At 36.0% G+C, this 13,008-nt stretch overlaps 1 protein-coding gene across 8 annotated transcripts in view; it reads right to left on the reverse strand.

The window, feature by feature from the left end:
* TBL1XR1 (TBL1X/Y related 1) overlaps nucleotides 1-13,008 on the reverse strand; it is a 177,595-nt gene that overhangs the window by 81,570 nt on the left and 83,017 nt on the right. For 5 of the 8 annotated variants that reach the window (XM_058730545.1, XM_058730537.1, XM_058730538.1 and 2 more), the window contains one exon: nucleotides 5,085-5,153. The gene's annotated coding sequence lies outside the window, so the exon portion shown is untranslated. Of the gene's footprint in view, nucleotides 1-5,084; nucleotides 5,154-5,444; nucleotides 5,549-13,008 lie in introns of those variants that run through there. The other 3 variants (XM_058730542.1, XM_058730540.1, XM_058730539.1) reach the window with 3 other exon arrangements.

The raw sequence follows: 13,008 nt of genomic DNA on the forward strand, positions 1-13,008 counted from the left end.
TTGACAGATTTTCTTGAAAATAAGAATCTATCTTTTCAACAGTTCAAAGAAAAAGACACACAAATAGTTCTAAAAAATATGAAAAGATGCAAATTAGAACTATAGTGAGATACGATGTCTCAACTTTCAGACTATATATATATAAGTTCTGACTATATACTGTTTGTAAGTGGGGGAAAAAAAAAAAACAGAAGATGCCAAAATGTCTAAGGGAATTTGGCAAATTGCCTAAAAAATAATATGCATATTTATGGTCACACATAAAACTCCCATTCTTGAAACAAGTTAGGTACATCCATGTAATGGACTACTACACAGTTATTAAAAGGAAGGCAGGCTAGCTCTATACAGTGCTTTAAGATGATCTCTAGTTTACGTATACACGTGGGTTTGCTTATGTATATATATTTTTTAAATAGCAATATAGTTAAAACTGGTTACCTATAAGGGGAGAAATAAAAATGTACCTTATTTATAATTAACATGAATGATCTATATATAATTATAAAACAAAACTAAATCAAAACACTTAAATGCTAAACACTAAAAATAAAATGAAACAAACGGACCTGACTATATAACAAGATGGCAGAAAAATCATACAGGTGAATGTACTTCAAGTACTATAAAACAGAATACTTAACACTGTAAACCCCAGCAGGACAAAGGCCAAAAAAGCAGTTTTTAGTAATCATGTTGGTGGTACTGGTTTAGATATATAAACATATATTAAGACAAAAAATCCTATGTAATACTTCTATATGTATTTTATATATTTATTTATATCTGACATATTTCACATATATATTCTATATTTTATATTTTAATGTTATATTACATTTATATTTAATAATACCTAATATTTTACATATATGAAAGAAAAAGAAGTTTATGTAAAAGCCAACTTAAAAAGCCTTGTCTGGCCAAGACAATGAGCATCATCATCATCAAAATAAAAACTACAATGCAATAAACATAAACCTATTTCAATCTACAAGCTCAATGACACTTCAAAAAAAAGAAAAAAATCCTCACTGGTCTACTTTTCCAAGATTCTAGGAAACAACTCAAATACTTTGAAAGTTGGTAAATAAAGGAAAGAATCAAGTAATTAGTATGCCTTTCCTGTGCAAACTGTGCCACAGAGTAACCAAGCATCTGATGAGGGAAGTTTCTTTTACAGAGATATTACAGATCATATATGAAGCCTTGATATAATTAGGATATCAACATTTTGAATGTTTGCAAAGAAATAAGAGATCTAGGCAGTGATCAACAGTAACCTAATCTCACAAACAGAGACAATTAAACAGCTATTTCTTCTTGGAGTACTTAGCACCTCCTTATGAAATATTCTGTCACCCTAACACCACAAAATAAAGCAAGAAAAACCTGAATTAGATTAAGCTCTTTGATATAACTACTGATTTACAAAAAAGTACAAGGGAAAGAGAAGCATTTTACTACAGGGATGCAATTTAAAAAATAGGGACGCCTGGGTGGTTCAGTCAGTTAGGCATCCAACTTCAGCTCAGGTCATGATCTCACAGTCTGTGAGTTTGAGTTCCACAATGGGCTCTCTGCTGACAGCTCAGAGCCTGGAGCCTGCTTTGGATTCTGTGTCTCCTTTGCTCTCTGCCCCTCCCCACTCACACTCTGTCTCTCTCTCTCAAAAGTAAATAAACATTAAAAATTAATAATAATAATAATAATAAACACAGAATGAGGAAATTTACATGGCAAGTAAGTTAAAAGGGAAAAAATATAATAAAGAAGGTAGAAGAGTTAAGGTGTATATACCAACCAAATGTAATGTATGGATTTTGTAGTGACTCTGTAGAAACATTATTTATGAGCAAATGAGGAACATTTAAACTAAACAGCTCCTTACTGATATTAAGAAATTATTGTCATCATCTCATGCATTAGAATGTCCATTATCAAAAAAATAAAAGAACACCACAGAAAATAACAAGTGTTGGACAGAATGTAGAGAATGTAGACAAAGAGAAATCAGAATACTTGTGCACTTTTGGTGGGAACAGAAAATGGTGCAGCCACTCTGGAAAACACTATGGAGGTTTCCATATGATCCAGCAATCTCATTTCTGGGTATGTACCCAGAAGTGAAAGCAGGATCTTGAAGGGATTATTTGCACACCCATGTTCACTGCAGCATCATTCACAACAGTCAAAGGTGGAAGCAACCTAAGCATACACTAATGAATGAATAAAGAAAATATGATATATGCATACAATGGAATATCAACCTTTAAAAAGAAGGAAATCCTGTCACGTGCTACATGCTACAAGACTGATGAGACCAAAGGACATTATGCTAAGTAAGCCAATCACAGAAGACAAATACTGTATGATTCCACTTATACTAAGTATAAAGTATCTAAAGTAGTCAAACTCATAAAACCGAAAAGGAAAATGTTTGTTGCCAGCTGCCGGTAAGAGGGAGAAATGGGCATTTTTCTGTTTAACGGATATCAGCTTCAATCTGAGTTTTGCAAGATGAGAAAGTTCTAGAGATCTGTTGTACAACAATGTGAATAGAGTTAACACTACACTTAAGTGTACTAACTACACACTTAAAAATGTTTAAGATGACCAATTTTGGTTTTCACTATAATTTTTCAAAAGTATATTTAAATCCCTTTTCAAATAAAAAAATTACCACTTTTTCAAGTGTGATTAATGGTATTGTGTATGTGTGTGTGTGTATATATATATGTATATATATATATAATTTTAATAGTCCATATCTTACGTAGCTACATACTAAATAAAGTATGTATGAATGAAATCATATGATACATGTATTGGCTCCAAAATAACGGGGGGCGGGGGGGACATGGAAACAAGGTGGTTAAAGATGAAACAAAATTCCTGACCACTGCAGCTGAGTTCATTACGCTATTCTGTCTTCTTCAGTGTATGTCTGAAAATGTGCACAATAAAAAGTTAAAATAATAATATACACTTGTAGGCCAACAGATTATATTAATACAATGGGATCCACATTTATTTAGGAAAGTAGCTGTAAAGCATGATGATGTAAGGTACAATTAGAGTTAAAATAAATTGTACCTAGCCAAGTGAAGAATAAGCAAAAAAGAATATTATGAATCCCTCATGCTTATTTATATCAAAAACAAAGTTGAGGGTGGGGGTGGGGTGGTAGAGGTAAGGTAAGTGTTCCCACAAAGCATTCCTTTATGGCATTTTCAGGGAAAGAATGTAAGATACTACATAGCACAGGTTTAACTCAAAACACAGGCATTTCTCAGGTTCATGAGAAAACCACCACTGTGAACCAATACCTGTAAATTTATTAGCACATCATGCGAGTATGTACAAATGGCTGTCATGTCCTCAGCTAGACTATAAGCAAGTTTGTTGTAATCCTGGCCTTTTTCATCTCTAACACATTTTTAGAACTAACATAAATTTCTGTGATCATGACTCAAAAATGATTTAAGGAATTCTCAACAAAATTGGTAAATGTGTTGGAAATAACCTGATTTGAAATACAGTCTAAGAGCTGTTCCAAAAACAAAACAACATACAGTCTGTGAGGGACACATTCAAAAACTCACTTGAAGATAGGTACTTAGAAGAGGTAGCCAGTTACACAGCACCTGTACCTCACATACCCAACAGGCCTGCACAATGGATTCTTAAGGGGGACATGCCACAAACAGTTAAGACTATCAAGAAAACCAACAGGTTTCAAATGTGAACTTCAAACATAAAGCCAAGGGCAGGTAATCCAAATGATGATGCTGATTTACCAGAGAGCTGTTTCTTACATGAGAAACTATAATGCTTCAGAAGAAAACAGCAGATTTTAACAATGGTTAATGAGTCACCCAAGCACCCTAAAGAACCCAGCAAGCGTCTCATAAACTAATGAAGAACCATGTCATTGTGTCAAGTAAGGCCACACAAAACATTCTCTCTCAGCAGTTAATGGGGAATGTTGAAGAAAATAAGAGGGGGGAAAGAGAGAAGAAATTTTCCTCTTATCAACATACTGACCAGCCCGTCTTTAAAATGAATCATTTCCTAGGAATTTGTTCACAGATAACTCATCTCACCCACTTATTCTGATTCTAGTTAATTTTTAGTAGCTTTTATTTCAGACTGATACATCTACTATTTCCCACCAAGTTCTAGAAGTCTTTTTCAGTTTCTATAGCTATTTGATTTAATGTTTAAAATAAAAAATTTGATTAAGTAAAAAAAAGTTTTAGTAATGTACTACAGAAAACATTTTGAAATTGATTATTGTTAAGTAATTAATTGTCCTATTTATTGAACTCTAAAATACATACCAATACCACTTAGGTAAAGAATTACTTTTTGTAAGGGAGAGTCATTCTGATTTTAGTTAACAGTAATGAGATCACTCAGCCTACAGTTAGAATAAACTTTAGAAATTTAGCCCAATTCTATCATTTAATTGCAGAAGAGTTCTTGCCAAAAGTTATCCAAGACATATACAGAAAAGAGAGCTATCTCAGCTCTTACAGATTGGCTTTTCTGCTGTATAACACAGTTCACAGATGTTTATTCCACAGAGAAAGGTTTCTAAATGATCTTTTTAAATATTAAGGATGGTTCTCTTGGAAATCATTCACTCACTAAAAAGAGGTAGAATTTTAGACATTTAACTGCCCGTTAACTATAAATATTAAGATAAATGCAATATGCAAAAAGACTATTTAACAAGAAAATTCTATTCATAAAATATAGCCCACCTGTTAAAATACAAGATGATCGCTATATAATAATAGTTTTCATCCTGGTAACTACAGCCAAGTGGTTATACAATCTATAGATGATGGAACTCTCCAAAGGGTTCGCCCTTTTCTTTTTTAACTAAATAATCAAAAATTACTTTAAGTGCCTTACCTTACATATATTTTTTAAAACATTTCTTTACTCTGGGAACACAGATATATTTTGTCAACCTATGACAAACTTTAAAAATTCTTAAGAGACACTCCCAAGTAAGAGAATAATAAAAAGACCAATTAAAACACTCCACCATTCGGAGTGGGAGGAATTCTTACCATTGGCAGTGCATTGATGTGGGGATGTGCAATTGAATATCCGGTACCGCCAATCACAAGTTGCTGCTGCTGAGAAAAAGGAAAGTACAATATTCAGTGTGCCCTAAAACAAATTCAGCTTAAGAGATTTCCCACAACAAGTTTCCATGTTATCAAATTATTTTTATTTACCTCTGTAAGGTCCCCGCCACCAACGATTATCCTTCCCCCCCTAAACAACTATTATCTTATATAAGCAACAGCAGCAACTTTTGGGGTAGTAAGTGGCAGGCACTGAATCTTTACAACACTCCTAAAAGGTTGACACAATGAACAAAAGGGAGACTGGAAAAGATGGATTTGCACAAAGTGTACACTCACCCCATTCAACTTAACTGGTGCAAATATTACTGCGATAGGGCCCAGTATAGCATGTTCATAATCTATGATCATGAGCCACAAGGACTGGTATGAACTTATCTTCTATATATTCTGTTTAATAATAAAAACAAATGCATGATTGGTTTTGAAACAATTTCAATCAAAACTTATTAAAGTTTAATCTCTTCAGAGTCTACATTTTACAGAGTTTACCCCATCATCTCAATTGCTAAGTCATAGCACATTATTTTCTGTGTCCTTCTGTGTAAAATATACAAGTTGTTTTTCAGACACCCTGTCAAAGTGGTGGCTCTCCAGTCTAACGCTAACCAGTGCAGATTCCACCACGTGCTAGAGTACAATTTTATGTAACAGGGCAAGCTGATGCCACAGAAAGGAATGCAGGAGCTTTACCTCCTCCACCAAACCAGTGAATTAAGTCAGTAAACACTAAAAAGATAACTAAGCAAATACACTGAATAACTGTAGAAAGAATATAATCCCTTTAAGTTGGCTCCTCTCTGATCTTATCTTTAATTAACTAGAACTCTCATTTGTGCTGCCAACTCCATGGCCAATCTGAACAACTTCAGGGCTACTAAATAACTTTCGGGTAGTTAAGTTATAATATCTAGGAATTAAAATAACATTTATTAAACATGGCACACACTTACTGAAATTATACACAGTTACATCAACATATAGTATCATATCAGCCTCTGCAGGCACCAAGGTCTTTTGGCACAAGACACTTGTGAACCAGTTGGTAGATCCTTTGTAGACCTACTGGACAAATGTTCTACAGACATCATAAGTGAGTCAAAACAAAAACTAGATTACAGCTAGAACTGTTTACCTCAGGGTCATTTGCTATGAACATCAATTGTTTTATCAGAGTTTTCATGAGTTTTTGAGCTATAAGCTATATAGGGCTACTTGTTATCCAAAAACTGACCGAGCACCCTTAACAGAGAAAAGTTTGGGCATACATCCATTCTAGTTATTTATAAATAATTAACATGTGTTACTGAATTACATACATTTTACTTGTTTTTAATGTTTATTTATTTTGAGAGAGAAAGAGAGGGAGGGAGGGAGCGCGCGCGCGCGCGTGTGTGTGTGTGTGTGTGTGTGTGTGTGTGCACACTTGGCAAGTGGGCAGTGGAGGGGCAGAGACAGAGGGACGGAGAGAATCCCAAGCAGTCTCTGTGCTATTCAAGCACAGAGCCCAATGCGGGGCTTGATCTCACAACAGTGAGATCATGACCTGAGCCAAGATCAAGAGTAGGATGCTTAAACGACTGAGCCACCCAGGTGCCCCTAAATTACATGTATTTTAAAACATAGAAAACTGAAGGAACAAAGATGTATTCCTACATGTCAAATATCTTTTTTGATAATCTCTTATATGTTTAGTCATCTTCTAAAATAATTAGATCATAATAGGTAAAAAAGCTCATTCTAGTAGTTTAAGTATCAGCTCTACCATTTGCTTCTTTACTATTCTTATTCACATTTCTCACAGTCAGTTTCTTTTGCATGAATCTTTAAATTATTTGTCTGTTTTGCAGGGTTCGGTTGAAATTACTCCATAAGTCTACGTTATCAAACACAAGTAAACTTAGAATAGTAAGCTCAGACTCGTGGCAACTCCCAGAAAAGAAGTGAATGACTGGGATTGCCACAGCTGCCTTGTGGAGCTCCCCACTCCTCAATCCCTTTATGTACCACTTTAGATAGAACTTTCTGACATCAGGGCGGAATGAGGGTGCAAATTTAACCCATCTATCAGATATTAGTAACACTTAATTTTTAAAATTTAAAACAAACATAAATAGACTAATAGAGTCCTGTACCCCAATGGATACTTTTCACTACCAGGGTGTGTACACACATACCACGCACAAACTCACACAAATCTATCCACCTTTGGAAAATACTAAATTAGATCATTCCAGTTGCTAGTCTTTCTTGTTCCTCCTCTGCCTGCTTCTCTTCTCTTCCTTTTCTGTGATTAGTGAGTCTTTCTTCCATCACACTCATAGATGTCTCTAATCTCCGTTTTCTCTAATTAGTTTTTCTCTACTTTTGTTTTCTTCATCGACTCATTTAGCTTTTCCTTTTAGACTATATTTCCTTAAGGGAAAGAGTCCTAATAGTAATTTAATAAATATTTAAATAGTGAAATAAATATTTGATTCTAGGATTTCAAGAGTGAATAAATCTGTGGAAAATGGTATGTCAACAGGTATGCCCATTTGCACATATAATACAATCTGAAAAATTTAGGAAGTCCCTACATTAGCTGTTTTCCTAGTCAACTTATTTAGCCACGTCCTGGCCATTTTGGAGGGCATATATAAAACATATATATCACATAACTCTTAAGTTTATAAAATGAATTATCTGAATTTTAAAAGATATAATTATATACTCTACCAAAGAATTACAAAAATCTAATGCATATTTAAGATAATCTGACAGAATGTATATTAAAACTATTTGTACTAAAGTAATTCAAGTTGTCCAGAAATCCCAAAATGTGTATCCTTTACACCTGCCTTAGTAATCACACTTGCCCGGAATGCTTAGGTGGCTCAGTCCGTTAAGTGTCCAACTCTTGGTTTCTGCTCTGGTCATGATCTCACAGTTTCTGAGTTTGAGCCCCACACTGGGCTCTGTACTGATAGTGTGGGGCCTGCTTGAGATCCTCTCTCTTCCTCTCTCTCCCACCACCACCCACCCCCCCCCCCCGCTCACTCATTCTCAAAAATAAACATATAACCACATTTGCCCAACATCCTCTACTCTCACCAGCACATCACCAGTGTCTCTGTTCTCTGCACACTTTGGCTGCCATGACATTACTCATCCTGTACCAGGAACTTCCTTCTACTATGTGGTTTTGGCCACTAAGCGAGTCCATTTCTTCCAAGGTTCAGCCCAAATCAGCTTCCCCTCTTGATTATTCATCCCACTACCCAAGGACACAAAAATGAGCCTCCTTTATTACAACCGTGTTACTGCTTACTATCAAGCCTCCCCTGCCAGACTTCTTGAGACCAGGGAATTATCTGTCACCTTGCTGTCCCACAAAAGAACAAAGAATAGCACACAGAACACACACAGTATTTAAGATCCATAATGATGTATCATATTATCCATAATATAATGTGGGAATAGGTAGATACATATTTGAAAATAAAACTGTACAAACTGCATTACAGCACAAATAAATCATATTGGTAAGAAAGAACTTAACTGTGGATTTTTATTCTAAAGATGTCTAGGAGATCCTGGCTATATATAACCAGTAATTTCAGTACCATTTCCAGGAAGTGGCAAATAAATGCTGATTATTTTGCCATTTAAAGATGACTCAAGAGCATGTGATCAATCACGTTATAAAATTAGTGTAAACCTACCAACTACTTTGTATACTACATAAACTATAACCCATTTGCTTTACCTCTTACGATGAAATAAATGTTTGCCAAATGTTTGGTTTTGTATCCAAATAAAAAGCTTTGCTCTTACAATCTATATTTCATAACATTTTACCTGAAATAACTGAAGTATTAATATTAGAAAAGGCTTTCAGCACAAAATTAGACACTGCTAGGGCACCTGGATGGCTCACTTTGTTTAGCCTCTGACTCTTGACTTTGGCTCAGGTCATGATCTCAGGGTCATGGAATAGAGCCGCATGTCGGGCTCTGTACTGATCATGGAGCCTGCTTAGGATTCTCGTTCTCTCTCCTCTGTCTGCCTCTGCCTCTGTCTCTTCCTCTCTTTCTCTCTCTCTCTCTCTCTCTCTCTCTCTCTCTCTCTCAAAAGAAATAAACATCACGGGCGCCTGGGTGGCTCAGTCAGTTGAGCGTCTGACTTTGGTTCAGGTTATGATCTCATGGTTCCTGGGTTCCTGGGTTTGAGCCCCACCTTGGGCTCTGTGCTAACAGCTCAGAGCCTGGAGCCTGCTTCGGATTCTGTGTCTCCCTCTGCCACTCCCCCACTTGTGCTCTGTCTCTCTCTCAAAAATAAATAAACATCAAAAAAAGAAAAAAAAGAAGAAAAAAGAAAAGAAATGGACACTGGTAACTCAGTAGACCTCTCCTAAAATCTACCACCTAGATATAATTAGGAGAATTTTTTTAAGATACAAAAATCTTTTTTTCTATTTTTTTTTTCAACGTTTTTTTTTAATTTATTTTTGGGACAGAGAGAGACAGAGCATGAACGGGGGAGGGGCAGAGAGAGAGGGAGACACAGAATCGGAAACAGGCTCCAGGCTCCAAGCCATCAGTCCAGAGCCTGACGCGGGGCTCGAACTCACGGACCACGAGATCGTGACCTGGCTGAAGTCGGACGCTTAACCGACTGCGCCACCCAGGCGCCCCACAAAAATCTTTTAAAACAGCACAACAGTATATTTTGACTGATCTTCAAAATTACTGCCCTCCAGTCTCTACAAGTAAATTTACTTGATTTACAGATTTCTTAAAAAGCTAATGGATTATGGGTTCTCTCCCCAGGGAAAGGTACAAGCAAAACAAAAACTTGCTTATAATTTAAAGTAGCAACAGAATCGAATCTATTACCTCGTAGCCAGAAATAAATTCAAGAAACTGTACCTGGTATCCTTAACAAATAGAAATTACAAATGAATTTATAATTTTGCAGAATTTGGAAGAATCATCCCAAGAATTAAGAGAAAAACATAACAATCAATCTGCTTAGAAAGATTTTAAGTTTATTCCTTTTGAGTGAAGGAAAGAGCACAAGTTGAGGGGAGGGGTGGCAGGGAGAATCCCAAATCCTACTAACAATGCAGAGCCTGATGCAGGGCTCAAACTCACAAACAAGATCATGACCTGAGCCAAAGTCCCCAGAAAGATTTTTATTAAATGAACTTAACAAAAGTCACAGATAAAGTCCAAATTAAATTGTTCAGTACATGACTGAAAACAACAAATAAATGGTGATTACCTGCAACTGGAACCATAGAAAAAGCAATACATTTGTAAAGCAAAGTGTTTCAACTGAATCTTCTCAATTCCACTGATCCATTTCACAAAAGACTTAATTAGTTGTCTTCCTTCACATGCCAATTTCTAGTAACATACTAAGCATTAATCAAGGCCTCCAAGCATCTAGATGTCTGGACCTCTCCTCTCCCCATCTCATTTCCCACCCTATCACATACACGGGTAATATTTGAGGCAGCCAGACAATTAAGAAGGGGGAAGGGGAAGGAGCTGTAACAGGAGGAATATCCTAAAGAAACCAACCCTGAGAGGAGACTGAAAGGCAGAATGGTCAGATCAAACAGCTCTGCCATCACTGGCTCTAATTTTCCACTTCTCTTTGTTATTTAGGTGACTCAGAAAAAAAGGATTTAAAAGCTGTGTATTATGATCCTTATTTCCTAAAAATTAGATATACTCAGTACCACAAACCCACATCAATAACAATTTAAACATGCACTGGTATCTAATCATGCTACTATTACACTTCGGTTAATTTCATTGGTAGCAACACATGTGGTTGAATTGTACATTAAATTTATATGAAAAAAAATTACTGTGCAAGAATAAGACAAAGAGCTATCAAGTACCCTGAGATCTGCCCGTTAGAGAATAAGCAATGCAATTAAAGACAATAAAAACCAGAAATTCTCTTTATAGTAAACCACAGTGTTTTTAAAATTAAACTTTGGTTGGCAGTTTCAAGTGTTACTGAAAGTCAAATTTATTTTTTAGGCACTACAATCTGCCCATCAAAAGTTTCCAGTTCACTAACTTCCAAAATGTTAAGAGAAGCTGAACATGAGAAGAGGCTTAGGCTCAAACTTGAGTTATGATACTCGAAAGGTGATATCAAAATGTATAGATAAATACACATTATTGTCAGCTACATGAAAAATAAAAGTGAATATACCAACAAAGTAACTATAATTTCCTTTTCTAAAAAACTATTACTAAATAAATGGTGCAATTTATAATTCATGGTATCTTACAAATATGACAAATGTGAGGATGCCTGGCTGGCTCAGTCAGTTAAACGTCCAACTCTTGATTTTAGTTCAGGTCATGGTCATGGAATATGGAACCTGTTTGGGATTCTCTCTCCCTCACCCCGTTCCTCCTCCACTTGTGCACTCGCTCTCTTTTGCAAAATAAATAAACTTAAAAGAAAAAAAAAAGAAATATGACAAATCTGACAGATCATACAAAGCTGATAACAGCTCAACTTTTTATTTTTTAAGGAGAAAGAAACAAGTAGAGGGAGGATGAAAAGCAACAGGAAAATCATCAGGGTCTAATAAGTAACAGGATGAAAAGAAAAACGAGACTTTGCCTATGATCACACATGTAGGTAGGTAGGTACCCCAGCACTTAACAAGTTAGAAGAAAAAACTGATAGAATTCCTACATTTTATTAGGTTTCTCACTCTTCCCAAGGGTTGAATATTTGATTCAAGATACCAAGAACTTGAACAGCTAATTAAGACAACACAAAAATCATTCTGCTGAACAATACATTCCCAGCAGAAATGAAATGGTCATGCCAGGGATATTGGGTCTTTCTGTGTCCTACAGAAATGCCCTTCCAGATTCTAACCTAATTGTGAGACAAAGTGGGTCCCTCATTCAGATTTAATTGGTCTAGAGTAACGATATGCACATCAGCTGCATGAAAAGCTCCCCCAAGTGATTCTAAGTGGGGGGTTAAAAACCACTGGACTTTGTGGCAGGAAAGGGCACGATGGGGACTAGTCAGAGTTTAATAAATAATCTATCTTGGGGGAGCATGGAGAGATCACTTCTTTCAACTATTAGCACTGCAAAGTGAGTAGTTCTCAGAATTAGAGTGGGAATCACACTATCAAGTAAAAGTTTTATTAATTTGATTTCAAGAGTAACAGTAAGGAACAAAAGATAAACACCACCCTTCTCCCCAAAAGTGAATTAGAAAAGGGAGGATAATAGTGAGAACACCTTAGAAAGAAACCCAGAAAAAGAACACAAAACAAGGGCGTTATCATACAAAAAGCACAAAAGGAGCAATGCTGATACCCACATTTAGATAAAAAGGCACATAAAGCCTGAGACTCAGCTACATGTGACAAAACTTAATAGGGAGAAATTATAGAAGGGTATTTTTTTCTGCTCAATATAATGGAAAACTGTCACACAAGTCAATTGAAGTCAAACAAAAGTTAAACAAAGTCACACAAGTTAAACAAAACCTGGATGTATCACTCAGCAAGAAAGTTACTTGCCACATGATGGTGGGGGCGGTTGTCGTATGAGCCCCCTGTCCAATTCCTTTCAACTTGGCATTCAAATGTGCTATCAGGGCCATCAGCAGCCTCTGTGGCACCTCTGTGCAGACGACACCCTAGCAGGACAAATTAGAAAAATAAAAAGGCCATACTATGGTACAGGGAGGTAAGCCTGTACTGCGGAGCCACAGAGATTAGACTTGACTCGGAGCTACGGAATTTAGAATGCTAGCCCATCTAAGACAAGTTACTTAAACTCCTGGTGCCTCAGTTTTCTCA

This window comes from Neofelis nebulosa, chromosome 5 (genome assembly GCF_028018385.1).
Source record: "Neofelis nebulosa isolate mNeoNeb1 chromosome 5, mNeoNeb1.pri, whole genome shotgun sequence".
In the NCBI taxonomy this organism is placed as follows: Eukaryota; Metazoa; Chordata; class Mammalia; order Carnivora; family Felidae; genus Neofelis; species Neofelis nebulosa.